The 27,476-nt window shown below is 40.4% G+C and overlaps 1 protein-coding gene across 1 annotated transcript in view; it reads left to right on the top strand.

The window, feature by feature from the left end:
- The window catches only part of CEP128 (centrosomal protein 128), a 449,972-nt gene that overhangs the window by 856 nt on the left and 421,640 nt on the right, over positions 1-27,476 (top strand). The window contains exon 2 of the mRNA XM_064375102.1: positions 1,348-1,503. The gene's annotated coding sequence lies outside the window, so the exon portion shown is untranslated. The remainder of the gene's footprint in view (positions 1-1,347; positions 1,504-27,476) is intronic.

The raw sequence follows: 27,476 nt of genomic DNA, 5'->3' as shown, positions 1-27,476 counted from the left end.
GGGCTCAGCATTTCTTGTTTATTCTTTGTTAATTATGCAGATCAGTGTTGCCTAATACAGTGTGAGCCACACAGGTGAATTTAAAGTTTGTAGTACCCACATTAAAAAAGTAAAAAGAATCTGGTGAAATTAATTTTAATAGTTTATTTAGCACAATATAGAAAAATGTTTTCAATGGGGTAAATATAAAACTTACTGAGATTTTTACTTGTTTTTGAGTCGGAGTTGGCTTTGTTGCCCAAGCTGAACTGCAGTGGCGCCATCCGGGCTCACTGCAACCTCCACCTCCTGGGTTCAAGCAATTCTCCTGCCTTAGCCTACCAAGTAGCTAGGATTACAGGCACCTGCCACCATGCCTGGATATACATTAAAAAATATATATTTTAAGTCTTCAAAGTCTAGTGTGTATTTTACATGTATAGTACATGTCAGTTTGACCTGGCCAGAGCTAGAGCTCAGTAGCCATGTGTCTAGTGACTGATGTACTGGCCAGCACAGAGATGAGTTTAAAGCTTTGACAGTTTCACATTGGCACACATAAATTTGGTTGTGCCTATGACTCATTTCAGGTGTGATGGTGGCTGTTTTATTAGAAGAGTGAAGTGTGCACTGTACCTATATTCTCTCAGCATATCTTGTCTGTCATTTCATAACCTGGGTCTCTGAGCTGTTTCTTGACAGTTTATCTTGATTTCTTGATTAACTTTTTCAGAATACCTTTTTTTTTCTTTCTCCAAATGGTGTACAGATGTAGTCCCAGATCTATCTTTTATGTAGACAAATCCCAGTTCTCCGGATCACTTCCTGTGGATTCCTACAGATTGCTCTGAAAGCAGTCACAAATAATTGAAAATATTTCTGTCCACAGCTCTTTCCTATAACCGAAGGCATTTTACTCTTATTTATTTAATTGTAGCACTGAGTATATAGGAAGCTTATAAAATATTTCCTTTAGCAGTGTTAAACTGGCTTAGAAGTACAATTGAGTCACCGTATTTGGAAGTAACCTGTTAATTTTATTACCTGACTTAGTTACCAACTGATAGACATGCTCATGCTTAGTACTTTTGGCCAGACTTGGGCTGCGGTTCACACTGGAGCATGAACTGTCTGGCAAGCCTCAGGGATGACCAGGCATGGATGGAAGTCACCAGTGACGTTATTTTGGCTGGGTACTTGGATGTGAAGAATTGTAGTGAGGTCACTTGGGCTTTTGAATGATTCTAGGAACATTTTCTCTGTTCTGTGTTATGCCATAATCTGTACATAGGGACCTAATTTTCATATTTCATAATTTAAAAATGTTTAAAGTTGTTTGTCTTACCCCTTTGTTTTGTTTATTTGTAGGTGGCTTGGGGAATGTGTAGAAGCAACCAAAGATTATCTGCTTGACGAGGCCCTTTGCCCTGAACCTCATGAAGAAATGATAGGAGGCAGACATATGCGCCTAAGAAGAGCGTTGAGCTCAAAGAAGAGCAACTCGGAGTTTTGGGGGTGTGCTTTGTAAGTATGCTTTCTCCCTGAGTTTCTGAGATACCACGTCTTTTTTTGCATACTTATGGTGGAAAAGACTATGCCAACAAATAGTTTTGGGAGCAAAAAGCCCCTTTCTAATATATAATATAAAAATAAAATAGAATGGTTGTGTATGCAACGTTACAAAAATTCAGATGAACAAAGTAGGTAAGTTGAGATATCCTTTATAACCTTAACAGAAGCAACAGTAATGCACCTGTTTCTATTAAGCGAGGAATTGAGAACCTATTTTGTCTCAGGCATTCTGTCAGGCACCTTTTACCGACCTTAATAATTCCTTTATCATGCTTATCTTTTACAAAGGAGGCCGTTGAGTTTCAGGTGATTTGATTTGTTTGGGATTCTGGAGCTAAAAGAATGGTTTTTCTTCCCAAATCTTCTGACTCCAAATTTCAGTCTCACCCACTGCCAAGGGGCTTCATTGCTGTTTATAACTGCCCTTTAATAGAATTTGATTCACACTCAGTATTTTTGGATAAAGTGTACCATATATGGCACAGTGTGCACTTATTCATCTCTTTCTATGTTCAAAAAGTTCTATTATCTTAGTTTTTTAAAAAATATAATGGTCATATTATTATTGAGGTAAGAGATTATTATAATTTGTGATTTCCATAAATTCAACATGAATTGTCATTGATAATCAAGGGTGTAGTGTTAAAAGTTTAAATTTACAACATAGATATAAAAATTCTGAACCTGTTTTAGGATTTCATATTTTGCTTCAGTAGATAAAAGGCTCTGAAACATAGAGAGGAGACACACTGTGGCCTTGCAATAGTAACACTGTATATAAGATCAGTGGTGTGCAACATTTATAGGATTAGGCCAGGTGCAGTGACTCATCTCTGTAATCTCACAGTTTGGGAGGCCAAGGCAGGAGGATTGCTTGAGCCCAGGAGTTTGAGGACAGCTTGGGTGACATAGCAAGACCTCTTCTCTACAAAAAAAAAAAAAAAAAAAAAAAAAAAAGCAAAACATTAGCCAGGCATGGTGGCATGTGCCTTTGGTCCCTGCTACTCGGGAGGCTGAGGTGGAATGATCACTTGAGCCCAGAAGGTTGAGGCTGCAGTGAGCTGTGATCACATTACTATACTCCAGCCTGTGACAGAGTAAGATGCTGTCTAAAAAAAAAAAAACAAAACAAAAAAAACTTAGGATTAAAGAATTTTAGAGCTAAATAGGAGGCCTATTAGGATAATTTGGTCCAGAAATTTTTGGAATAATATAAAAATGATCTAGATTCACTGTTATCCATGTAATATCCCTGGGTTGATTCTGATATGAAGTATTTTCAATGCATTCATACTACTATAGTTTTTTTTTTTGTAACAATGTATTGTTTCAGATATGTTCTTTTTTGTAACAATGTATTGTTAGAATTCTACCTTGTCTCTTTTAGCAGATACATAGTATCCTAGTGATTAGATACATTTAATGTATTCTTATCCAGTGGATTTGTATGTTTTTCTTATTCTTTTACAAGTATAAAATAACTCAGTCACTCTGTTGCCCAGGCTGGAGTGAATGAATGTGCTCATGGATGAATGGATGAGTGAATTAAAATTTCTGAAGAATGTCTGTAGTGAAATTCTTATACATATGTCTATACATAAAATGTATCTATATATCTATATAAATCTTTTCTCTTCCTAGGATAATAGTCATAGAAGTAGATTTTCTGGGTCAAAGTCTATGTATATTGCTGGTTGATTGATTGAGACAGGGTCTCACTCTGTCACCAGGCTGAAGTGCAGTGGTGCGATCTTGGCTCACTGCAGCCTCTACCTCCCAGGCTTGAGCAATCCTCTCACGTCAGCCTCTTGACTACTTAGAACTACAGATGCACACTACCACACCTGGCTAATTTTGTTTTACTTTTTGTAGAGACAGGGTCTCTCTATGTTGCCCAGGCTCATCTCAAACTCTTGGGCTTAAGCAATCCTCTTACCTTGGCTTCCCAAAATACTGTGATTACAGGCATAAGCCACTGTGCCTGACCCATATTATTTATTTTTACTTGTGTTGCCAGGTTGTTCTCCAGAAAAGCTAATGTATTTTTAATGTTTAATTTTTGTGGGTACATAGTAGATATACATGCTAATATAGTTTTTATAGTTAATACTCTTATAACAAGGTATGCCCTTGCTAACTCCAGGAGTGAGAGGTTTTTTAAATCTGTGTAAGACAGATACACAATGCCATTTTATTATTTTAATTTGCAATTATTTAGTGAAATAACAAATAACATTTTGTTAGGGTCATTTGATTTCTGTGAATTGTCTGTTTATGTATGTTTTGCATCTTTTACAACTGGACTGTTCTTTTTCTTCTGTTTGTGAAAGGGCTGATTAACCCTTTGGTTCCCATATAATGCAAATATTTTTCTGAGTTTCTTTCTTTCTTCCCTCCCTCCCTCCCTCCCTTTCTTCATTCTTTCCTTCCTCTCTTTCACTCTCACACTCTTGTTCTCATGCTCTCTCTCGCTTTCTCTCTCCCCCTCTGTCACTCATGCTGGAATGCAGTGGTGTGATCTTGGCTCATTGCAGCCTTGACCTCCTGGCCTGAAGTGATCCTCCCATCTTGGCCTGTCAAAGTGCTGTAGTTGTAGGCATGAGCCACTGTGCCTGGCCTGATAAACATTTAGAATCTACTCTGCTTACAGGGTTTGCTATGAAACAGGTGCTCGTGAATGGATGAATAAGTGCTTGTGAATGAATGTGCTCATGGATGAATGGATGAGCTTTAAATCTCTGCTTCCCAGGCACTCGTCCATTTGATTTTGCCTCCTTCCTACTCTGAGGTGCTGGACCAGGGTGGACTCCTGATGAAAGCAGAGCGAAAATACAGCCTGGGACTGAGCCTGTTAGGTTTTGGTTGTGGAATAGAGATGTCTGTGTGTAAGAAAGCTTTCTACTTTTTTGAATTTGGGCAAGTTAACTTTTGGAAGCTGTTTTCTTACCTGTAATATAGGTTACAGCTATGTTTACAGGGCTGTTGTTGGGGTTAAATTAGTTAATATGAGTAAAGTGCTTAGAACAGGACCTGGCACAGAAAAGGGATATTTAATTGTTAGTTATTAGTATTATTGCTTATTTTGGCTTCTACCTTTATGACCACCACCCCCACTATCATTATGGTACTCTATAAAAATGATTAATTTCTCTTTGACTTAGGCTAGCTCATGTGTGTTCTGTTTTTTTTTGGGGGGGGGGGTAGCGCTCACAGCCTTGATTACAACAGTAAGTACTTTATTTTTTATTTTTATTTTTTGAGACAGAGTCTCGTTGTGTTACCCAGGCTGGAGTGCTGTGTTGTGATCTCGGCTCACTGCAATGTCTGCCTTCCAGGTTCAAACAATTCTCCTGCCTCAGCCTCCCAAGTGGCAGGGATTACAGGTGCTCACCACCACACCCAGCTAATTTTCATATTTTTAGTAGAGATGGGGTTTCATCATGCTGGCCAGGCTGGTCTCGAACTCCTGACCTCAAGTGATCCACCCACCTCAGCCTCCCAAAGTGCTGGGATTACGGGTATGAACCACTGTGCTCGGCAAGGACTTTATTCTTATCAGCTTATTTTGCTTTTAGAGAAGAGTAGCTTTACTCACTGGTACACCTGTTGTTGTTGTTGTTGTTGTTGTTGTTGTTTGTTTTTGTCTTTTGCCTTCTCTCCACTGCCATTTACATGTGACAAGTGTATTGATTAAAAAGTTGGGTTTCCGAGGTAGTCTTCTTGCCTGGATTTGAATCCTGGCTCTGCTGTTTAAGTTACTTTGCTTCTGGAAGCCTTAGTTCTCTTTTCTATGAAATGGGGATGATAATGTTATGAGGATTAAATGAGAGAATGCACATAAAGCACTTAGTACAGAAATTAGCCCATAGAAAACTGTAAATCAAAAGCTATTATTATTTCAATAAGGTTGAACATTATTACGCCTTTTATAAATGTAAACAAGTAATATACCAGTTATAGTCTCATAATTTTACAGAAAAGCAAGTTAAAACGAATTTTCTTTTTGTTTTGGTTTATATATGTTTCTAATTGTGTGGTCTCCTATCTATTTAGAAGGTTGCTTTAAGATTATGGTTTGAACCCAGGCTTTTCTAGCTGTTTAACTACTGGGAGCCTCAGTAGTTCTTCATTTGCAAAAAAGGGACTACTTTGTTCCTTTAAGAAGTAAATATTGGGTGTGCCAGACACTCAGACACTATTCTGGGGCCTGGGAATAGATGAACAAGAGCTAGTATATGACCTTGGGGAGGTTAGAAATCCTGCCTTGTAAGGTTGGCCTGACATTGAGCCAAGCTTTGCAGAGATACTTTACCATATGCAAAGTACCTGTCATACCTAGGTGTTTAGTAAATGGTGTTTCTCGTGTTTATACCTCTGATGTTCTGATTTCCAGATATGTGCTCCAGTTGTTAAATCCAGTATGTTTCTACTTATTAATCTTTTAAAAAACATTTCCTATTGACATTTAATTTTAAGGTCTGGTCAATAAACATTTGCCAAAGGATGGTCTTTGAGTTCTTAGGCAAGAAATTATTATCGTCTTCCTGACCCTTAAAATTAGCTGTCCAGGACTCAAGATGACCGAATAGACACAACTCCGGCACATAACACCCAGCAAGAGAGATGCAGAAATCCAGAGATCTCCTAGCTCCAACCGAGGTACCAGGTGCATTTCAATGGGTCTGGTCCAATGGTGAGCAAAGCCCAGGCAGGGCAGATTGAGATGGAGAGGGGTGCAACTTTACCCAGAAGGTGTATCTGACCAGTGAGTCAGGCTCCCCTTCTGGCACTCTGGTCCAGATACAGCGCTTTCCCCAAAGCCTCAGCAATACACAGAACAGGAGATTTTTGCCAGTCAAGCACCTGGAATTACAAGTGCAGAGTTGAATAATAATCCAGGACAGTGTCCCAGATTGGCACACAGATCTAAGCAAACGCAAAAGCCCATAAGCTGGCCTGGAGAGCCTGCGGATGAGCTACCGCCCCCTCCCTCTGCCCAGAGAAAGAGGGAGCTGAAGGCGGGAGGACAGATGGAGCAGCTGGGCTGGCCCCTCTCCCATGACTGTAAAAAACAGGGAGACAGGCAGTGTGGCTGGGCGGGTCCCTGCCCTCCCCCACAAACTGCAGAGGGCTGAAGCACTAACTCTAGTGGGTTGTGCAGCCAGTGCCACAGTCTGAGCTGAACCCTGAATGATTCAACCCTGTGGAGGAAGAACATAGCCCACCATTAAAGGGAGGGACTAGGTCTCAGATTTTAACAAAAAACACAGGAAGCCTAGATAGCAACAGGACAGCATTCTTAACCACCCAGCAGTGCATCCAGGTCAGCAGACGAGGTGGGCCTAATCACCCAGTGTAAACAAAGAAGCCTACCTAGCAACCTGAAGGAGTCCATAGAAACCAAGTAATGCCTCAACAGGCAGACAGACAAGCTACCTTGTCAAGCAGCTCCCTGAGATCACAGCCAGGAAAATCCACGCAGATGGAAAAAACTAGTGTAAAAAAGATGAAACCATCAAAGACCAGAACGCCTCTTCTCCTTCAAGAGATCACAACTCCTCAACAACACGGGAACACAACATGATCAAGAAAGAGTGTGACAAATTGACAGAAACAGGCTTCAGAAGGTGGATAATAATAAACTTTTCGGAGCTAAAGGAACACGTTCTAACTCAATGCAAAAACCTTGAAAAAAGGTTAGGTGAAATGCTAACTAGAATAACCAGCTTAGAGAAGAACATAAACGACTTGTTGGAGTTGAAAAACACAGCACAAGAACTATGTGAAGCAAACACAAGTTTTAATAGCTGAATTGATCAAGCAGTGGAAAGGATATCAGAGATTGAAGATCAACTCAGTGAAATAAAAGAGAAGGCAAGATGAGAGAAAAAAGTGAAAAGAAACGAACAAAGCCTCCAAGAAATATGAGATTATGTGAAAAGACCTAATCTACTCTTTATCTGTGTACCTGAATATGATACGGAGAATGAATCTGAACTGGAAAACATGCTCCAGGATGTTATCCAGGAGAACTTGCCAAGCCTAGCAAGGCAGTCCAACATTCAAATCCAAGAAATACAGAGAACTCCACAAAGATATTCCTCAAGAAGAGCAACCCCAAGGCACATAATCGTCAGATTCACCAGGGTTGAAATGAAGGAAAAAAGCCTAAGGGCAGCCAGAGAGAAAGGTCAGGTCACCCACAGAGGGAAGCCAGTCAGGCTCACAGCGGATCTCTTGGCAGAAATTCTACAAGCCAGAAGAGAGTGGGGGCCAATATTCAACATCCTTAAAGAAAAGAACTTTCAACCCAGAATCTCATATCCAGCCAAACTAAGCTTCATAAGTGAAGGAGAAATAAAATCCTTTACAGACAAGCAATTACTGAGAGATTTTGTCACCACCAGACCTGCCCTACAAGAGCTCCTGAAAGAAACACTAAGCATGGAAAGGAACAAGTACCAGCCACTGCAGAAGCACACCAAATGGCAAAGACCAAAAATGAGTCTGTTAACAGGCAAGAAAATCAGCCAGTAACAAAATGACAGGATCAAATTCACACATAAAAATATTAACATTGAATGTAAATGGCCTAAATGCCCCAATCAAAAGACATAGACTGGCAAACTGGATAAAAAGTCAAGACCCATTGGTGTGCTGTATTCAGGAAACCCATCTCACATACAAAGACACACATAGACTCAAAGGGATGGAAGAAGATTTACCAAGCAAATGGAGACTGAAAAAAAGTAGGGGTTGCAATCCTAGTCTCTGATAAAACAGACTTCAAACCAACAAAGGTCAAAAGAGACAAAGAAGGGCATTACATAATGGTAAAAGGATCAATCCAACAAGAAGAGCTAACTATCCTCAATATATATGCACCCAACACTGCACCCAGATACATAAAGCAAGTTCTTAACAACCTAAAACGAGATTTAGACTTCCACACAATAAGAGTGGGAGACTCAACACTCCAGTGTCAATATTAGAGAGATCAACGAGACAGAAAATTAACAAGGACATCCAGGACTTGAATGCAGAGTTGGACCAAGCAGACCTAATAGACACAGGCAGAACGCTCCACCCCAAATCCACAGGATATACCTTTTTCTCGTCACCACATCTCACTTACTGTAAAATTGACCACATCATTGGAAGCAAATAACACCTCAGCAAATGCAAAAGAACGGAAATCATAACAAACAGTCTATCAGACCACAGTGCGAGCAGATTAGAACTCAGGATTAAGAAACACACTCAAATCTGCACAACCACTTGGAAACTGCACAACTTGCTTCTGAGTGTCAACTGGATAAACAATGAAATAAAGGCAGAAATAAATATGTTCTTGGAAACCAATCAGAATGAAGACACACAACCTATCAGAATCTCTGGGACACCTTTAAAGCAGTGTCTAGAGGGAAACTTATAGCAATAAATGCCTACTTGAGAAACAAGGAAAGATTGACACCCTATCATCAAAATGGAAAGAGCTAGAGGAGGATCAAAAAAACTCAAAAGCTAGCAGAAGACAATAACTAACTAAGATCAGAACAGAACTGAAGGAGATAGAGACACAAAAAAACCTTTAAAAAATCAATAAATGCAGGAGCTGTTTTTTTGAAAAGATCAACAAAATAGACCACTAGCCAGACTAATAGAAAAGAGAGAAGAATCAAATAGATGCAATTAAAAAAAAGATAAAGGGGATATCACCACTGATCCCACAGAAATATAAACTATCATCAGAGATTCCTACAAACAGCTCTATGCACATAAACCAGTAAACCAGGGAGAAATGGATAAATTCCTGGATACTTGTACTCTACAAAGACTAAACCAGGAGGAAGTGGAGACCCTGAACAAACCAATAACAAGGGCTGAAGTTGAGGCAGCAATTAATAGCCTACCAACCAAAAAAAAGTCCAGGTCCACAGCTGAATTCTACCAGATGTACAAAGAAGAGCTGGTTCCATTCCTTTTGAAACTATATCAAACAATACAAAAAGTGGGAATCCTCCCAAATCATTTTATGAGACCAATATCATCCTGATACCAAAACCAGACAGAGACTCAACAAAAAAGGAAAACTTCAGGCCAATATCCATGATGAACATCATGCAAAAATATTCAATAAAATACTGGCAAACCAAATGCAACAGCACATCAAAAAGTTTATTCATCATGATCAAGTAGGCTTCATCCCGGGTATGCAAGGCTGGTTCAACATACGCAAGTCCGTAAACATAATCCATCACATAAATGGAACCAAAGACAAAAACCACATGATTATCTGAATAGATGCAGAGAAGGCCTTCAACAAAATCCAACAGCCCTTCATGCTAAAATCTGTCAATAAACTAGGTACTGACAGAATGTATCATAAAATGATAAAAGCCATATATGACAAACCCACAGCCAATATCATACTGAATGGGCAAAAGCTGGAAGAATTCCCTTTGAAATCAGGCACTAGACAAGGATGCCCTCTCTCACCACTCCTATTCAGTATAGTATTGGAAATTCTAGCCAGAGCAATCAGGCAAGGAAAAGAAATAAAGGGTATTCAATTAGGAAAGGAGGAAGTCAAACTGTATCTATTTGCAGATGACATGATTGTATATTTAGAAGACCCCATCATCTCAGCTCCAAATCTTCTCAAACTAATAAGTGACTTCAGCAAAGTCTCAGGATACAAAATCAGTGTGCAGAAATCACAAGCATTCCAGTATACCAATAACAGACAAACAGAGAACCAAATCAAGAGCGAAATCCCATTCACAATTGCTACAAAGAGAATAAAATACCTAGGAATACAACTAACAAAGGTTGTAAAGGACCTCTTCAAGGGGAACTACAAACCACTGCTCAAGGAAATAAGAGAGGACACAAACAGATGAAGAAACATTCCATGCTTATGGTTAGGAAGAATCAATATCATGAAAATGGCCATACTGCCCAAAGTAATTTATAGATCCAACACTATCCCCATCAAGCTACCAATGACCTTCTTCCAGAACTGGAAAAAACCACTTTAAACTTCATATGGAATCACAAGAGAGCCCGCATAGCCAAGACAATCCTAAGCAAAAAGAACAAAGCCAGAGGCATCACACTGCTGGACCTCAAACTATACTGCAAGCCTACAGTAATTAAAACAGCGTGGTACTGGTACCAAAACAGAGACATAGACCACTAGAACAGAACAGAGGCCTCAGAAGCAACACCACACGTCTACAACCATCTGATCTTTGACATACCTGACAAAAATAAGCAATGGGGAAAGGACTCCATGTTTAATAAATGGTGTTGGGAAAACTGGCTAGCAATGTGCAGAAAGCAGAAACTGGACCCCTTCCTGACACCTTACACTAAAATTAACTCCAGATGGATTAAAGATTTAAACATAGAACTTAGCACCATGAAAACACTAGAAGAAAACGTAGGCAAAACCATCCAGGACATAGGCATAGGCAAGGACTTCATGACTAAAATACCGAAAGCAATGGCAACAAAAGCCAAGATAGACAAATGGGTTCTAATTAAAATTCAGAGCTTCTGTACAGCAAAAGAAACCATCATTAGAGTGAACTGGCAACCAACAGAATGGGAAAAATATTTTGCAGTCTACACATCTGACAAAGGGCTAATATCCAGAATCTACAAAGAACTAAAACATATACAAGAAAAAAGCAAGCAACCCCATTCAAAAGTGGGCAAAGGATATGAACAGACACTTTTCAAAAGAAGACATATATGAAAAAATGCTCATCATCACTGGTCATTAGAGAAATGCAAATCAAAACCACATTGAGATACCATCTCATGTCAGTTAGAATGGCAATCATTAAAAAATCTAGAGACAATAGATGCTGGAGAGGGTGTGGAGAAATAGGAACACTCTTACACAGTTGGTGGGAGTGTAAATTAGTTCAACCATTGTGGAAGACAGTGTGGCAATTTCTCAAGGATCTAGAAATAGAAATTCCATTTGACCCAGCAATCCCATTACTGGGTATATACCAGGAGCATCACACACTGAGGGCAATTGGGTGGAGATAGGGGAGGGACAGCGGGGGCTGGGAAGGGTGGGGAGGGATAACATGGGGAGAAATGCTGGATATAATATGTACTTATGCAATAACCCTGTGTGACCTGCACATGTACCCCAGAACCTAAAGTAAAATTAAAAAATTGTGGCACGTATACATCATAGAATACTATGCAGCCATAAAGAAGGATGAGTTTATGTCCTTTGCAGGGATGTGGATGAATCTGGAAACCATAATTCTCAGCAAACTGACACAAGAACAGAAAACCAAACACTGCATGTTCTCACTTATAAGTGGGTGTTGAACAATGAGAACACATGGACACAGGGAGGGGAACGTCACATACCGGGGTCTAGGGGGTAGGGGCATAGGGGAGAAATAACAGGGCGTGGGAAGATTGGGGTGGGATAGCGTTAGGACAAATATCTAATGTAGATGACAGGGGGATGGATGCAGGAAACCACCACCATGGCACGTGTATACCTATGTAACCTGCAAAATCTGCACATGTACCCAGAACTTAAAGTATAATAAATAATCTTTTTAAAAAAGAAAAAAAATTAGCTGTCCAATCGTTTGCTGGACCATCTGGTACTACAAAGCAGTTTTAGGTTGAAGGCTATTATTTGTGTAACTTATTAAGACAGGAGGCTTGAAAGCTGGGAATTAACTGCAGAGGGTGGGGGAAGTGTGTCACAGTGTTTGCGAGAAAGAAGTGTAGCAAATCCTCAGCTGATGGTTGCATAGGACTCTCGACAGTAAGTGACTTGCTTGCATTGATCCTAATGGGAGGTACGTCTTGTCTGAAGTCTGCCATCTTATTTCTTGTATATTAGACTTGCCTGGCATCAGAATCTCAAATATTTTGCAATCTGAGGCTCATTTCCCACACATAAATATTCCTTTCTAGCTACTAATCTTTTTCTTTTTCACATATCCAGATTTTCTAAAAGAACGATTTATACACAGTGCTTCTGCTTTTTCACCTCCTATTTACTCCACAACCTGACATCTTCCTCCGAGGCTGTTTTACTGAGCCTCCTTTTGATAAGCCACTAACACTTCCAAAGGATACTTTCTGTTCCTTTTCCTACTTGACATATTTGTTGCATTTCTCTCTCAGAGTTCACTCAGCATTTGCCTCTAAACAGGTGAGACAAATGTCACACAGTAATTTTAACAGGGAAGGTTTAACATACAGCAGAGGTTTGGTAAGCCATATCGTATGGGCCAAATTTAGCCTACTACAGGCCAAATCAAACTACTCCATTCATTTATAATCATCTGTGCTTTTGTGCTATGGCTGGCAGTGTCTAACAGTTGTGGCAGAGAAAACAAGTTTGCTGACTCCCAATATAATTAAATAAGGGGATTATCTGTAAAAGGACAGAAAGCATGACTCTAAAGAATCCTCTGGACTCAGAGAGAGTGCCCAAAAGAGGTATAAACTTGGGGGGCTCTCTGCAAGGCTGGGATTCAGACCTTGTTGGAGAGAGTGTGGCTATAGACCACTGAATGGTGGAGAGACTTGCTGAGTTACTGGGGCTATGGCTAATCCACAGTTGCTAGGTAAGGAGAGGACACTGTTCCTAATTAAAGTCGGAGTGAAGCTGGACGGGAGGGAGCCACACGATGAAAGATGGGCAGGAAACACCTCTCCAGGATGCTGGTAGGGTGAAGCTGGGGGATTGACTGTAAGGGTGTCTGTCAGTTTCACTAAGAATCTGGGTAGGGGGTGGGGCTACTGAAACTTGATGGGAAGCTGCCCAATATGGGTACTGCTGAAACTTGATAAAACTTGAGTACCACTCAATACCCCTCATACAGGACGCTGAAATGAAAATGTAACAAATGGAAAACATGGAACCAGATACAGAAGCCCCTTCCTCCTGCAGTGTCCTTTTAAAAAATCTTTTTTTTTTTTTTTTTTGGTTTCAGTAGCTTTAGGGCAGGGGTCTTCAACTTTTTTGGTACCAGAGATACTTTTCATGGAAGACAATTTTTCCACAGACTGGGAGGTGGAGAGAAGGATGGTTTTGGGATGATTCAGGTTATTACTTTATTGTGTACTTTATTTCTGTTACTATTACATTGTAATATATAATGAAATAATTATGCAACTCACCATAGAGTCAGTGGAAGCCCTGAGCTTTTTTTTTCCTGTGACTAGACTGTCCCATCTTGGGGTGATGGCAGACAGTGACAACTAAAGTGTGTTGCTTATGTCCATTCTACTCTAGTCTCATTTTTCTTGTGGTCACTGCAGAAAACCCAGCTTCATAAAGATAAGGGTGTTGGAAATGGAAGCAGGCTTTTTGGTGTACAAGGCAATCTCAGGGTATTCTGCCTTTACTTTAATCCAGAACATATAGAGAGTTGAAGTCGTCTCAAACATGCTTTTAAGGCCAGAGTCATTTGCAATCTCAAGAAGTTGATCCTCTTCTAGTAAAGTTGATTCACCTGGTTTATTTACAAGTGGGTTGAGGAACCATTTCTTCCCAGTTTGGGGGTCTTAGGTGTTTGAGAAGTGTGTTGGTCCGTTCTCATGCTGCTATGAAAACATACCCAAGACTGGGTAATTTATAAAGGAAAGAGGTTTAATTGACTCAGTTCTACGTGGCTGTGGAGGCCTCAGGAAACCTACAATCATGGTGGAAGGGAAAGCAAATGTGTCCTTCTTCACAGGGCATCAGGAGACAGAAGTGCCAGGCAAAGGAGGAAAAGCCTTTTATAAAATCAGATAGTGTGAGAACTCACTCACAATCATGAGAACAGCATGGGGCATAACTGCCCCCATGAGTCAATTACTTCCTACCAGTCCCTCCCATGACACATGAAGATTATGGGAACTACAATTCAAGATGAGATTTGGGTGGGGACACAGCAAAACTATATCAGGAAGTAATGCCCAAACTCTTTTGAAAGCTGAGATAGTTGATCATGTACCAGTTGGGAGAAAGAAGGCCCTGGCTCAGTCCCTTTCAAAATCTCTGCTAATATTTGAAACATGTCAAAAATCCCAATGTGCACCAGTTGCTCACATAATTTCAGTTTGGCTTTGAATGCATCCACTTTATCTACTGACTTGAACACAGTTGTCATTCTCCCATGAAGTGACATTGAGTTTGTGGAGCAGGTTGAATATGTCACACAAGTAAACAAGTTTTGTAATCCATTTCGTGTCACTGAAATGTGCTGCCAGTGGTTACTGTATTTCTTTGTTTTTTATTGTATTTTAGGTTTTGGGGTACATGTGAAGAATATGCAAAATTGTTGCATAGGTACACACGTGGCAGTGTGATTTGCTGCCTTCCTCCCCTTCACCTACATCTGGTATTTCTCCCCATGCTATCTCTCCCCACCTCCCCATCCCCCACTGTCCCTCCCCTATTTCCCCCCAACAGATCCCAGTGTGTAGTGCTCCCCTCCCTGTGTCCATGTGTTCCCATTGTTCAACACCCGCCTGTGAGTGAGAACATGCGGTGTTTGATTTTCTGTTCTTGTGTCAGTTTGCTGAGAATGATGGTTTCCAGGTTCATCCATGTCCTTACAAAGGACACAAACACATCGTTTTTGATGGTTGCATAATATTCCATGGTGTATATGTGCCAGATTTTCCCTGTCCAGTCTATCATCGATGGGCATTTGAGTTGGTTCCAGGTCTTTGCTATTGTAAACTGTGCTGCTATGAACATTTGTGTGCATGTGTCCTTATAGTAGAATGATTTATAATCCTTTGGATATATACCCAGTAATGGGATTGCTGGGTCAAATGGAATTTCTATTTCTAGGTCCTTGAGGAATTGCCACACTGTCTTCCACAATGGTTGAACTAATTTACACTCCCACTAACAGTGTAAAAGTGTTCCTATTTCTCCACATCTTCTCCAGCATCTGTTGTCTACAGATTTTTTAATGATCACCATTCTAACTGGAGTGAGATGGTATCTCAATGTGGTTTTGATTTGCATTTCTCTAATGACCAGTGATGATGAGCATTTTTTCATATGTTTGTTGGCCTCATGTATGTCTTCTTTTGTAAAGTGTCTGTTCATATCCTTTGCCCACTTTTGAATGGGCTTGTTTGTTTTTTTCTTGTAAATCTGTTTTAGTTTTTTGTAAATTCTGGATATCAGCCCTTTGTCAGATGGGTAAACTGCAAAAATTTTTTCCCATTCTGTTGGTTGCCGATTCATTTTAATGACTGTTTCTTTTGCCGTACAGAAGCTGTGGAGTTTGATTAGGTCCTATTTGTCTATTTTGGCTTTTGTTGCCAATGCTTTTGGTGTTTTAGTCATGAAGTCCTTGCCTACGCCTATGTCCTGAATGGTTTTGCCTAGATTTTCTTCTAGGGTGTTTATGGTGTTAGGTCTTATGTTTAAGTCTATAATCCACCTGGAGTTAATTTTAGTGTAAGGTGTCAGGAAGGGGTCCAGTTTCTGCTTTCTGCACATGGCTAACCAGTTTTCCCAACACCATTTATTAAACATGGAATCCTTTCCCCATTCCTTGTTTTTGTCAGGTTTGTCAAAGATCGGATGTTTGTAGATATGTTGTGTTGCCTCCGAGGCCTCTGTTCTGTTCCATTGGTCTATATCTCTGTTTTGGTACAGTACCATGCTGTTTTGATTGCTGTAGCCTTGTAGTAGAGTTTGATGTCCGGTAGTGTGATGCCGCCCACTTTGTTCTTTTTGCTTATAATTGACTTGGCTATGTGGGCTCTCTTTTGGTTCCATATGAAGTTTAAGGTAGTTTTTTCAATTTCTGTGAAGAAGGTCATTGGTAGCTTGATGGGGATAGCGTTGAATCTGTAAATTACTTTGGGCAGTATGGCCATTTTCACGATATTGATTCTTCCTAACCATGAACATGGAATGTTTCTCCATCTGTTTGTGTCCTCTCTTATTTCATTGAGCAGTGGTTTGTAGTTTTTCTTGAAGAGGTCCTTTATGTTCCTTGTTAGTTGTATTCCTAGGTATTTTATTCTCTTTGTAGCAATTGTGAATGGCAGTTCATTCTTGATTTGGCTCTCTTTAAGTGTGTTATTGGTGTATAGAAATGCTTGTGATTTTTGCACATTGATTTTGTATCCTGAGACTTTGCTGAAGCTGCTTATCAGTTTCAGGAGATTTTGGGCTGAGACGATGGGGTCTTCTAGATATACAATCATGTCATCTGCAAATAGAGGCAATTTGACTTCCTCCTTTCCTATTTGAATATGCTTTATATCTTTTTCTTGCCTGATTTCTCTGGCTAGAACTTCCAGTACTATATTGAATAGGATGGTAAGAGAGGGCATCCTTGTCTAGTGCCAGATTTCAAAGGGAATGCTTCCAGTTTTTGCCCATTCAGTATGATATTGGCTGTCGGTTTGTCATAAATAGCTTTTATTATTTTGAGATATGTTCCGTCAATACCTAGTTTATTGAGGGTTTTTAGCATAAAGGGCTGTTGAATTTTGTCAAAGGCCTTCTCTGCATCAGTTGAGATAATCATGTGGTTTTTGTCTTTGGTTCTGTTTATGTGGTGAATTACGTTTATAGACTTGCGTATGTTGAACCAGCCTTGCATCCCCAGGATGAATCCTACTTGATCATGGTGAATAAGCTTTTTCGATATGCTGTTGCAATTGACTTGCCAGTATTTTATTGAAGATTTTTGCATCTATGTTCATCATGGAAATTGACCTGTAGTTTTCTTTTCTTATTGAGTCTCTGCCGGGTTTTGGTATCAGGATGATGTTGGTCTCATTAAATGATTTGGGAAGGATTCCCTCTTTTTGGATTATTTGGAATAATTTCAGTAGAAATGGTACCAGCTCCTCTTTGTATGTCTAGTAGAATTCGGCTGTGAACCCATCTGGACCTGGGCTTTTTTTGGGTGGTAAGCTCTTAATTGCTGCCTCGACTTTAGACCTTGTTATTAGTCTATTCAGGGTTTCGACTTCTTCCTGGTTTAGGCTTGGGAGGAGGCAAGTGTCCAGGAATTTATCCATTTCTTCCAGGTTTTCTAGTTTATGTGCATAGAATTGTTTGTAATAATCTCTGATGATTGTTTGAATTTCTGTGGAATCTGTGGTCATATCCCCTTTATTGTTTTTTATTGCATCCATTTGGTTATTCTCTCTTTTCTTTTTTATTAATCTGGCTAGTGGTCTGTATATTTTGTTCATCTTTTTGAAAAACCAGCTCCTGGATTTATTGATTTTTTGTAGGGTTTTTTGTGTCTCTATCTCCTTCAGTTCTGCTTTGATCTTAGTTATTTCTTGTCTTCTGCTAGGTTTTGAGTTTTTTTGATCTTGCTCCCCTAGCTCTTTCAATTTTGATGATAGGGTGTCGATTTTAGATCTCTCCTTGCTTCTCATGTGGGCATTTATTGCTTTATATTTTCCTCTAGAAACTGCTTTAAATGTGTCCCAGAGATTCTGGTATGTTGTATCTTTGTTCTCAGTTTTGAAGAACATCTTTATTTCTGCCTTCATTTCATTGTTTATCCAGTCAACATTCAAGAGCCAATTGTTCAGTTTCAATGAAGCTGTCAGGTTCTGAGTTAGTTTCTGAATTCTGAGTTCTAACTTGATTGCACTGTGGTCTGAGAGACTGTTATGATTTCCATTCTTTTGCATTTGCTGAGGAGTGATTTACTTCCAATTATGTGGTCAATTTTAGAGTAGGTGTGATGTGGTGCTGAGAAGAATGTATATTCTGTGGATTTGGGGTAGAGAGTTCTGTAAATATCTATTAGGTTTGCTTGTTCCAGGTCTGAGTTCAAGTCCTGGATATCCTTGTTAATTTTCTGTCTGGTTGATCTGTCTAATATTGACAGTGGGGTGTCAAAGTCTCCCACTATTATTGTGTGGGAGTCTAAGTCTCTTTGTAAGTCATTAAGAACTTGCCTTATGTATCTGGGTGCTTCTGTATTGGGTGCATATATATTTAGGATCGTTAGCTCTTCTTGTTGCGTTGATCCTTTTACCATTATGTAATGTCCTTCTTTGTCTCTTTTGATCTTTGTTGCTTTAAAGTCTATTTTATCAGAGATGAGAATTGCAACTCCTGCTTTTTTTTGCTCTCCATTTGCTTGGTAAGTCTTCCTCCATCCCTTTATTTTGAGCCTTTTTGTATCCTTGCATGTGAGATGGGTTTCCTGGATACAGCACACAGATGGGTTTTGGCTTTTTATTCAATTTGCCAGTCTGTGTCTTTTGATTGGGGCATTTAGTCCATTTACATTTAGGGTTAATATTGTTATGTGTGAATTTGATACTGCCATTTTGATGCTAGCTGGCTGTTTTGCCCGTTAGTTGATGCAGATTCTTCATTGTGTTGATGCTCTTTAAGTTACTGTATTTCTAAAATAAATATCTGGAGTGGCTCTTGTAAATCAAAAACTTGGCCAGTGATCTGACTTTAGAAAGCCATCTTACTTCTGTGTGTAAGAGATGATGTGTGTACTCTGCATCTATCTCTTTACAGAGCTGCAAGAACAGATACGCGTTAAGGGCATGTACTTTAATGTGGCTGATAATTTTAATCACATCCTGCAAAATGTAGTTAAATTCAGGTGACACTTTGCAGCTACCCAGCATTTCTCCATGGATGACACAGTGCATAGACTCATATTCAGAAGCAACCTCTTTGACCTGAGTAGTGAAACCAGCAAGCCATCCAGTCATGGCAGCTGCTTTGTGTACATCCTGACACAAAATGACCAGTTTGGTTTTCCTGATATATAATCATTCAAAGACTTGAATAGTTCTGCAGCTGTGGTGTTGGTTGGCAATAAAAGTGCACATATCATATCCTCATGCACATCCTCCTGAAAAATATATCACATAAAAACAAGCATTGTTGCCTTGTCAACACTGGTAGACTCGTCAGCCTCGATTGCATACCACAGTGACTCATTAATCCTCTTTAACAACTATACCTCAACATCCTCTGTTATTTCATCAATTCATCTAGTTATGGTGCTAGTCAAAAGAGGAACACGTGCTACCTTTTGAAATGCAGCCTCTCCTAAAAGTTCATGACAAATGTCCTTAGCAGCAAGCAGGTCAACTCTTCACCAATAATAAAGGACTTACTAGCTTTAGCAATGCGGTTAGCCACTAAGAATGATGCTGACAGTGCAGATGCATTTGACGAAGTGGTGGCCTTCAATAATTACTTCTGTTCTTTGTGTTCAGGTTTTTTTCTTTTGAAAAACTCCAGAGGCTTGTCTTTTAATGCAGGGTGCTTGATCTCCATGTAGTGAAGCAGTTTTGAAGGTTTCCTGGCTTTATTGCATAGCTGGTCACCACATAATACAAAGTGGGATTGGAGAATGTGAATCACCCGTTGCAGTGAACTCTTAATTTTTTTTTTTTTTTTTTTTTTTTGAGACAGAGTCTCCCTCTGTCACCAGACTGGAGTGTAGTGGCACGATCTTGGCTGTATGCAATGTCTGACTCCCTGGTTCAAGCGATTCTCCTGCTTCAACCTCCCAAGTAGCTGGAGTTACAGGCACGCACCACCATGCCCGGCTAATTTTTTGTGTTTTTAGTAGAGAGAGGGTTTCACCATGTTGGCCAGGATGTTCTTGATCTGACCTCGTGATCCACCTGCCTTGGCCTCCCAAAGTGCTGGGATTACAGGTGTGAGCCATTGGGCTTGGCTGAACTCTTAATTTAAGTAGGACTCTGGGTATTTTTTTAAATGCAGTTTTCTTTTTGTTGGCACTTTTAGAGTCTTTTGCTGTCTCATCATTTGATCTTCCCCCCTTTTCAAAGAAGTTCTCCAGTGACATTTGTTTTTTACTCATTTTACTTATTTTGGCTAGGGTTAGCTTGTGGGCTTACCCAAACTGTGACTGAGACAAGTGCATAGTACAGGAAAGAGGTATAGACAGAAATGATAAATAAAATAATGGGTGGGCCACTTGCAGACTAAAGTAAGTATCAGATCCTGACTTAAAGACTGCCACCAGATCCAGCTTGTCACTTGCCACTGATAGGGTTTTGATGTGAGTCTGCAAGTAATAGATTTACTATGGCCTCTGTGCAGTCAGACCTCTCTACTAATGTTAACCTGTATTTGCAGCCACTCCCTAGCACTAGAACCACTGCCTCAGCTCCACCTCAGGTCATCAGACATGAGATTCTCATAAGGAATACACAACCTAGATCCCTCGCATGCACAGTTCACAGTACGGTTTGTGGTCCTATGACAATCTAATGCCACCACTGATCTGACAGAAAGTGGATCTTTCTGTCAGTGGATCTCAGGCAGTAATGCAAGTGATGTGGGTGGCTGTAAATACAGATGAAGCTTTACTCACCCACCCACTGCTCACCTGCAGCTGTGCATCCCAGTTCCGAACAGGCCATGGACTGGTAGTGGTCTGTAGCTCATGGTTGGAGACCCTTGCTTTAGGGTATGAGTGGTTTTTGGTTACGTAGATGAATTGCATAGTGGTGAAGTCTGGGATTTTGGTACACCTGTCACCTGAGTAGTGTACATTGTAACTAGTAGGTAGTTTTTCATCCCTCAACCCCCACTCACACTGCCCCCTTCTGAGTCTCCAGTGTCCACTCCACCACTCTGTATGCCTTTGTGTATCCATTGCTTAGCTCCCACTTATAAGTGAGAACATGCAATATTTGGTTTTTGATTTCTGAGTTACTTAGAATAGTAGCCTCTAGTTCTATCCAAGTTGCCACAAAATACATTATTTCGTTCTTTATGGCTGAGTAGTATTCCATGGTATACATATATACCACATTTTCCTTATGCACTCATCAGTTGATGGGCACTTAGGTTTATTCCATATCTTTGCAATTGTGAATTGTGCTGTGATAAACATACATGTGCAAATGTCTTTTCGACATAGTGACTTATTTTCCTTTGGGTAGTTGCCCTGCAGTGGGATTCCTGAATCAAATGATAGATCTATGCTTAGTTCTTTGAGAAATCTCCGTACTGTTTTCCCTAGAGGTTGTACTGATTTACATTTCCACCAGTAGTGTAGTGTGTAAGCATTGTCTTTTCATTACATCCACACCAATATCTATTGTTTTTTTGACTTTTTAATAATGGCCATTCTGCTGGCATAAGGTGGTATCTTACTGTGGTTTTCATTTGGATTTCTCTAATTAGTGATGTTGATCATTTTTTCATGTTTGCTGGCCATTTGTATATCTTCTTTTAAGAAATGTGTATTCATGTTATTTGCCCATTTTTAATAGAATTATTATTATTTGCTGATATGTTTGAGTTCCTTGTAGATTCTGGATATTAGTCCTTTGTTGAATATATAATTGGCATATATTTTCTCCCATCCTATAGGTTGTTTGTTTACTCTGGTGATTACTTCTTTGGCTGTGTAGAAACTTTTTAGTTTAATTAGGTCCCATTTATTTATTTTTTGAGACAGAGTTTCACTCTCGCTCCCAAGGCTGGAGTGCAGTGGTGTGATCTTGGCTCACTGCAACCTCCACCTCCCGAATTCAAGCAATTATCCTGCCTCAGCCTCCCGAGTAGCTGGGATTACAGGCATGCATCACCATGCCCAGCTTATTTTGTATTTTTAAAGTAGAGACTGGGTTTCTCCATGTTGGTCAGGCTGGTCTTGAACTCCCAACCCCAGGTGATCCACCTGCCTTGGCCGCCTAAAGTGCTGGGATTACAGGTGTGAGCCGTCGTGCCAGGCCTGTTGTTGTTTTTGTTGCATTTGCGTTTGTGGTCTTAGTCATAAATTTGTTGACTAGGCCAGTGTCCAGAAGAGTTTTTTCTAGGTTTTCTTCTTAAATATTTTATAGGTTTAGGTCTTAAATTTAAGTCTTTAATCCATCTTGAGTTAATTTTGTGCATGGTGAGAGACAGGGATCTACCTTCTTTCTCAGGAACACGTGTGACCCTTAGGTTTAACGATTGTACTTGATTCCATATTTCTTGGAGACCTTCTTTATACATTTTCATTCTTTTTTCTTATTTTTGTCTGATTGGGTTACTTAGAAAGCCTTGTTTTTGAGCTCTGAAATTCTTTCATCTTCTCAATCTAGTCTAGTGTTAAGAGTTTTCGCTGCATTTTGTAGTTTCCTAAATGTGTCTTTCAATTCCAAAAGTTCCGATTTGTTTTTCTTTAAAATGTCAATCTCTTTAGAACATTTTTCATTAATGTCCTGAATTGTTTCATTAATTTCTTTATATTGGTTTTCACCTTTCCCTTTCATCTCCTTGAGTAACTTAATAATCAGCCTTTTGAAATTTTTATGTGGTGTTTCAAAAATTTCATCTTGGTTTGGACCCATTGCTGGAGACTTGGTGTGATCTTTTGGGAGTGTTATAGAACTCTGTTTTTGCATATTGCCAGAATTATTTTTCTGGTTTCCTTTTTATTTGAGTAGACTGTTTCTTCGAATTATTTTTGAATTGTTTTTGATTGGACAGGGATTTTTAAAAACTCCCCACCCCTCCCACCGCCCCAGCCTTGAGGATGTGACTTTAATGTTTATAGTTGATTGTCACCTAGTTTTGGCTTTGGGTACTTTTAATGGCAAAGACTCTGTATGAGTTTCCTGGTTATAGAAAATCTTTGTGTGATGGCTTTCTCTGATGCTGGTTGTAGTAGCAATGTGCTGGGTATTTGAGCAGCTTTACTCTCTCCTGTAGGGCTGGAATGGTCGAAGTCTTATGAAGCTTATCTCGTTCCTCAGTGGTATGCACTTGAAATTTTTTTCACATTCTTTTATTCACTGGGTTGAGCAGTTCAGGCTTCAGGCCAGTAGGAGATGCCCGTGGTGAAAAACAGCTACAACTAAAGCAGTTGGATAAATGTGGTACCCCAGTGGTGAGAATAGGTCACAGCCTTGACAGATATGGCTGGGGAAACTCTCAGTGAAATGCGCTGACGTCTTTTTTGGGGTAAGGGAGGGAATCCCACATCTCTCATTCTGGACCACCAGGAAAGTGATCCACCTCCTGGTCACACTCCTCATGCAGTACTCCAGCTTTTCAGATCAGACAGGCACCTCTTTTCAACCATGTAGAAGGGGACTGTGACTCTAGGTCTTTTGCAAGCCTGAACCCGGAGGACACTCCTCTTGTGGGGATGCAGCCACCCTGAAGTGTTATAGAAAGGCTGTCTACAGATGCACCCATGCCATGCTCTTGTGGGAGAAGCCCCAGCTGTGTTTGCAGTGCTTAGTGAGGGGGAGAAGTCCCCTTCTTCAGGATCCTTCATGAGCACCAGGGCTGCCTGACAATTGGGGTAGAGCTGCAGACTTTCCCCACTGAGCCCAGCACTGCATCTGTGCCTCTGTTGAAAGAAACTTCCCACAAGTGGAAAGATCAGGGACTCAGGGCCTGCAGTCCAGTTTTTTTTATCTGATAGGGTGTCTACCCTCTTAATGTGGTACATTCCCCCTTACCCTAGGAGTAGCAGTTTCTGAGGCCCAGACTCCTGTGAATCTTGCTGCTGCTCTGGGTCTAGCCACTCAGTGGGGCTGCTGCACTCTAGGCTGGTGCTGGAGAATGTCTGCAAGGGATCTGCTACTGTGAACTGTCTTCCAGTTTCCCAACAGTGAGTACCAGCATGGCTCCGATGGGGGTGGGAGGAGTGACATAGACTCTGTGAGATTTCCTTGGTTATAAATAGCCTTTGCGTGTTGACTTTCTCAAATGCTAGCTGTAGCAGTAATGTACTGGGCCTGTGGACAATATCAAGGCCTCCTGGTTAACCAGGGTGATGCAGGCAATGGTGGTAGCTGAGGTCATGCAAAAAGTTTTGTCCTTCTGAGCACTGTGATGTGCCTGCAGATATTGTAATAGACTGTGCCAGTTTGCTTCCAGCCTGGAGGTGGTGCTTGCAAAAGAGCACCAGTTACAGTATTAGTGGTGGGATTTGTGCTTGCCTCGTGTTACCCAGAGGAGGTACTCTGGTGTCTCAGACAGTGGGCGGGGCCATGGAGCATGCAAAAGTCCCTGTCTGTTGTGTTAGGCTACCAGAGTGGGTGGATAGGCAAAGCTAGTGGGGGCTGGGTCAGGCATGTCTGTACTGTAGCTCCCCACATTCGAGTGCAAACAGTGCTCTCAATGGGGATTAGAGGGCAGTTCCCTGGTCACAGGAGTAATGTTCCAGGGAGGAGTGCAGCTACATCTGCTGCACAGAAGAATCCATATGGGGAGGGGAGGGTAGCAGGTGACAGAAAGCCCTACTCAGCTCCCATGGACTTGGCAAGGCAGGTCTCATACCCACAGTGTTGTGCTAGCAGCAGCTAGCTGGGTTCCAGGCAGCTCTCAAAACTGTCCCAAGCCATAAGCATTCCCAACTGACACATAAACCAGCTTTTAGGTTGTGACCCTCCTGGTCAGCCTGTGAAGTAGAGGCACCCAGGTCCTGTGCCTGCAACTGTAGCATACTTTCTGCCCATCCCTCTGACCAAAGGCATTTGTCCCCACTAAAGATTATATCACAGGTCTCAGTTGGGAGCTTTTCTCAACCTGTGACCACTGCCCGAATTAACCAGCAGACTTCGGGTGAAGTCCCCAGTGAATGACTTCCCTTTGTCCTTGCTTGGTTCTGGGAGTGCACACGGTCCAATGCTGCTCCTTTTCATAAAACCTCATTGCTCACTAAGTCAGCATCAGTGCTGGGTCGGGTTAAGGTATTCCCCCGTGGCCTGGATTGCTCGGCTTCCCAGTGGGAGAGTGTGTCACGTAGGCAGTCTGTCCCCACTCATGCTCTGGTGACTCCCAGTTTTCCTTTTGGTTTATGGTGTAGACTACTGCCCACTGCTTCTTTCAAAGGGTTTGTGGTTTCTTTCAGTGTTTCTAAGTTCCGGTGTTGCTCCTTGGAAAAATGTTCACAGCATAACTTTCTATGCACTATTTTGTTTTTCCAAGTGAGAGAGGCATGCTAATAATGACTGCATTCCACCATCTTGGAGTAAAAAAAGGAAAACTCTTCTAACACTTTCTATGACAAAGCTTAACATTGTGCTGGCTACAAAGGAGAAATATTTAAAGGCCTCAGCTCTGTTTGCAAAGAGCAGACAATGAAGTATGCATTTGGAGTTGAGAGGCAATTCAATTCATTGATAACTGGAAAATTGTAACCGTTTTTTTCTCACGTTTTTTGAAACCCTTCTTTTCATAACTTACGTTATGCAGTTTCCCCTAGTTTTCCACCTCCTTCTCATGTTTCTTCTCGATCTCATTTGCCACCTCCCCTGTCTGCCTTTTGTATGTTGGAATCTTCAGGGGTTTTCTTTGGTTCTACTTTTTTTCTCACTGTGTTTTTTTTTCTTGGTGGTCTTATCCACCCCCATACTGATGACTATCAAATATTTCCTTAGACTCACATATCCAGTTGCTTATTAGACATCTTTAGTTTGATACTTCCTCCCATGGAACACAAATTGATCCTCTCTTTCTAACTAAAGCTTAGACAAGTTCAATTTAGAACACATGTTCTCCTAAAAGCTCTTTCTTTCCATTGATTTCTTTGCTCAATTTAATAGTTCAGGATCCATCCAGCTACCAAAACCAGAAACTTGTGATTTATCTTTTACTCTTTTATCTTGCCGTCATAGTTAATTCATCCCTGCTCTACACTTCATCTCCACTGCCATTGTTTTCGGTGCTCACCATTCGTTATCTAATAGATTACAGCAGCCTCTCAACTGTCCTTCTGTTGATGTGTGTATTACCATGTCACTCCCCACACAGGATTCTTTAGTTTTTTTCTTTAGTTACAGTAGTGGCTTTCAAATGTTTTTATTTTCTTTTGAAAATAATAGAATCATTAAAAAAAAAAAACCCATGAAACAGTAGCATGAAAATCAGATGAAGGCAGAACTTTTCTGGTAGAGGGATGCAAGAGCTTGGTTTATTTGGATCCTCTCTACTTTTCTCTCAGACAGTTTTTAATTGGTTCCTATTTCCTTGTCTTAGCCATCTGTCAAACTTATATGCATCCTTTAAAATGAGTGGAAAAATCCTAACCTGACTCCCCCGGGACTTTGTTGTATTAATTAGCTCACCATTTATAACATGTTTAAAACTCTCTCTCCCATCAAATACTGTGATTTATTTATGTATTTACTTTCATCTTTCATCTCTAATGTAGTGACAATTCATTAAATGATGAAAAATCAATTTAAGTATCTGATTCTGTTTTCTAATGTATATTATGTTAACTAACAGAACTGACTGGTGGACTGGACAGTTGATTTTGATCTTTTATAAATTTACCAAAAGACTTTGAGGAGATGAAGTTACAGAAGAGCACTGATGTAAAGAAGACAGGTACAATTGTTAATTGTTTCTACACGGTGATATTTGCTGGCTTGTTAACTTTTTAACTTAAAGGGTGAGGCAAAGCTCTCAAGTGCTACAGCTATTGAAACTGAATTAGTCCTTTTTCACACTACTATAAAAATACTACCCGAGACTGGTTAATTTATAAACAAAGAGGTTTAATTGACTCACAGTTCCACATGACTGGGGAGACCTCAGGAAACTTACAATCATGGTGGAAGGCGAAGGGGAAGCAAGCTTGGACCTTCTCACATGGTGGCAGGAGAGAGGAGTGAGGAGCGAAGAGGGAAGAGCCCCTTATAAAACCATCAGATCTCGTGAGAACTCACTATCATGAGAACAACGTGGAGGAAACTGCCCCCATGATTCTGTCGCCTCGCATCAGGTCTCTCACTAAACACATGGGGATTATGCGGGTTACAATTCAAGATGAGATTTGGGTGGGGACACAAAGCCTAACCATATCAGACACAGTGAGAAATGCTTCTAAAATTTGATCTTTGTTAATGATTAAGCTTAAAATACACTCCCAATTTTCTCTTACCACCCTAAATATCAACATAATTACCTT

This window comes from Aotus nancymaae, unplaced genomic scaffold (genome assembly GCF_030222135.1).
Source record: "Aotus nancymaae isolate 86718 unplaced genomic scaffold, 86718_ANA_hifiasm-v0.15.2.pri h1tg000011l, whole genome shotgun sequence".
In the NCBI taxonomy this organism is placed as follows: domain Eukaryota; kingdom Metazoa; phylum Chordata; class Mammalia; order Primates; family Aotidae; genus Aotus; species Aotus nancymaae.
Note: the sequence above shows the minus strand (reverse complement) of the source record. Positions and strands in the feature narration are given on the sequence as shown.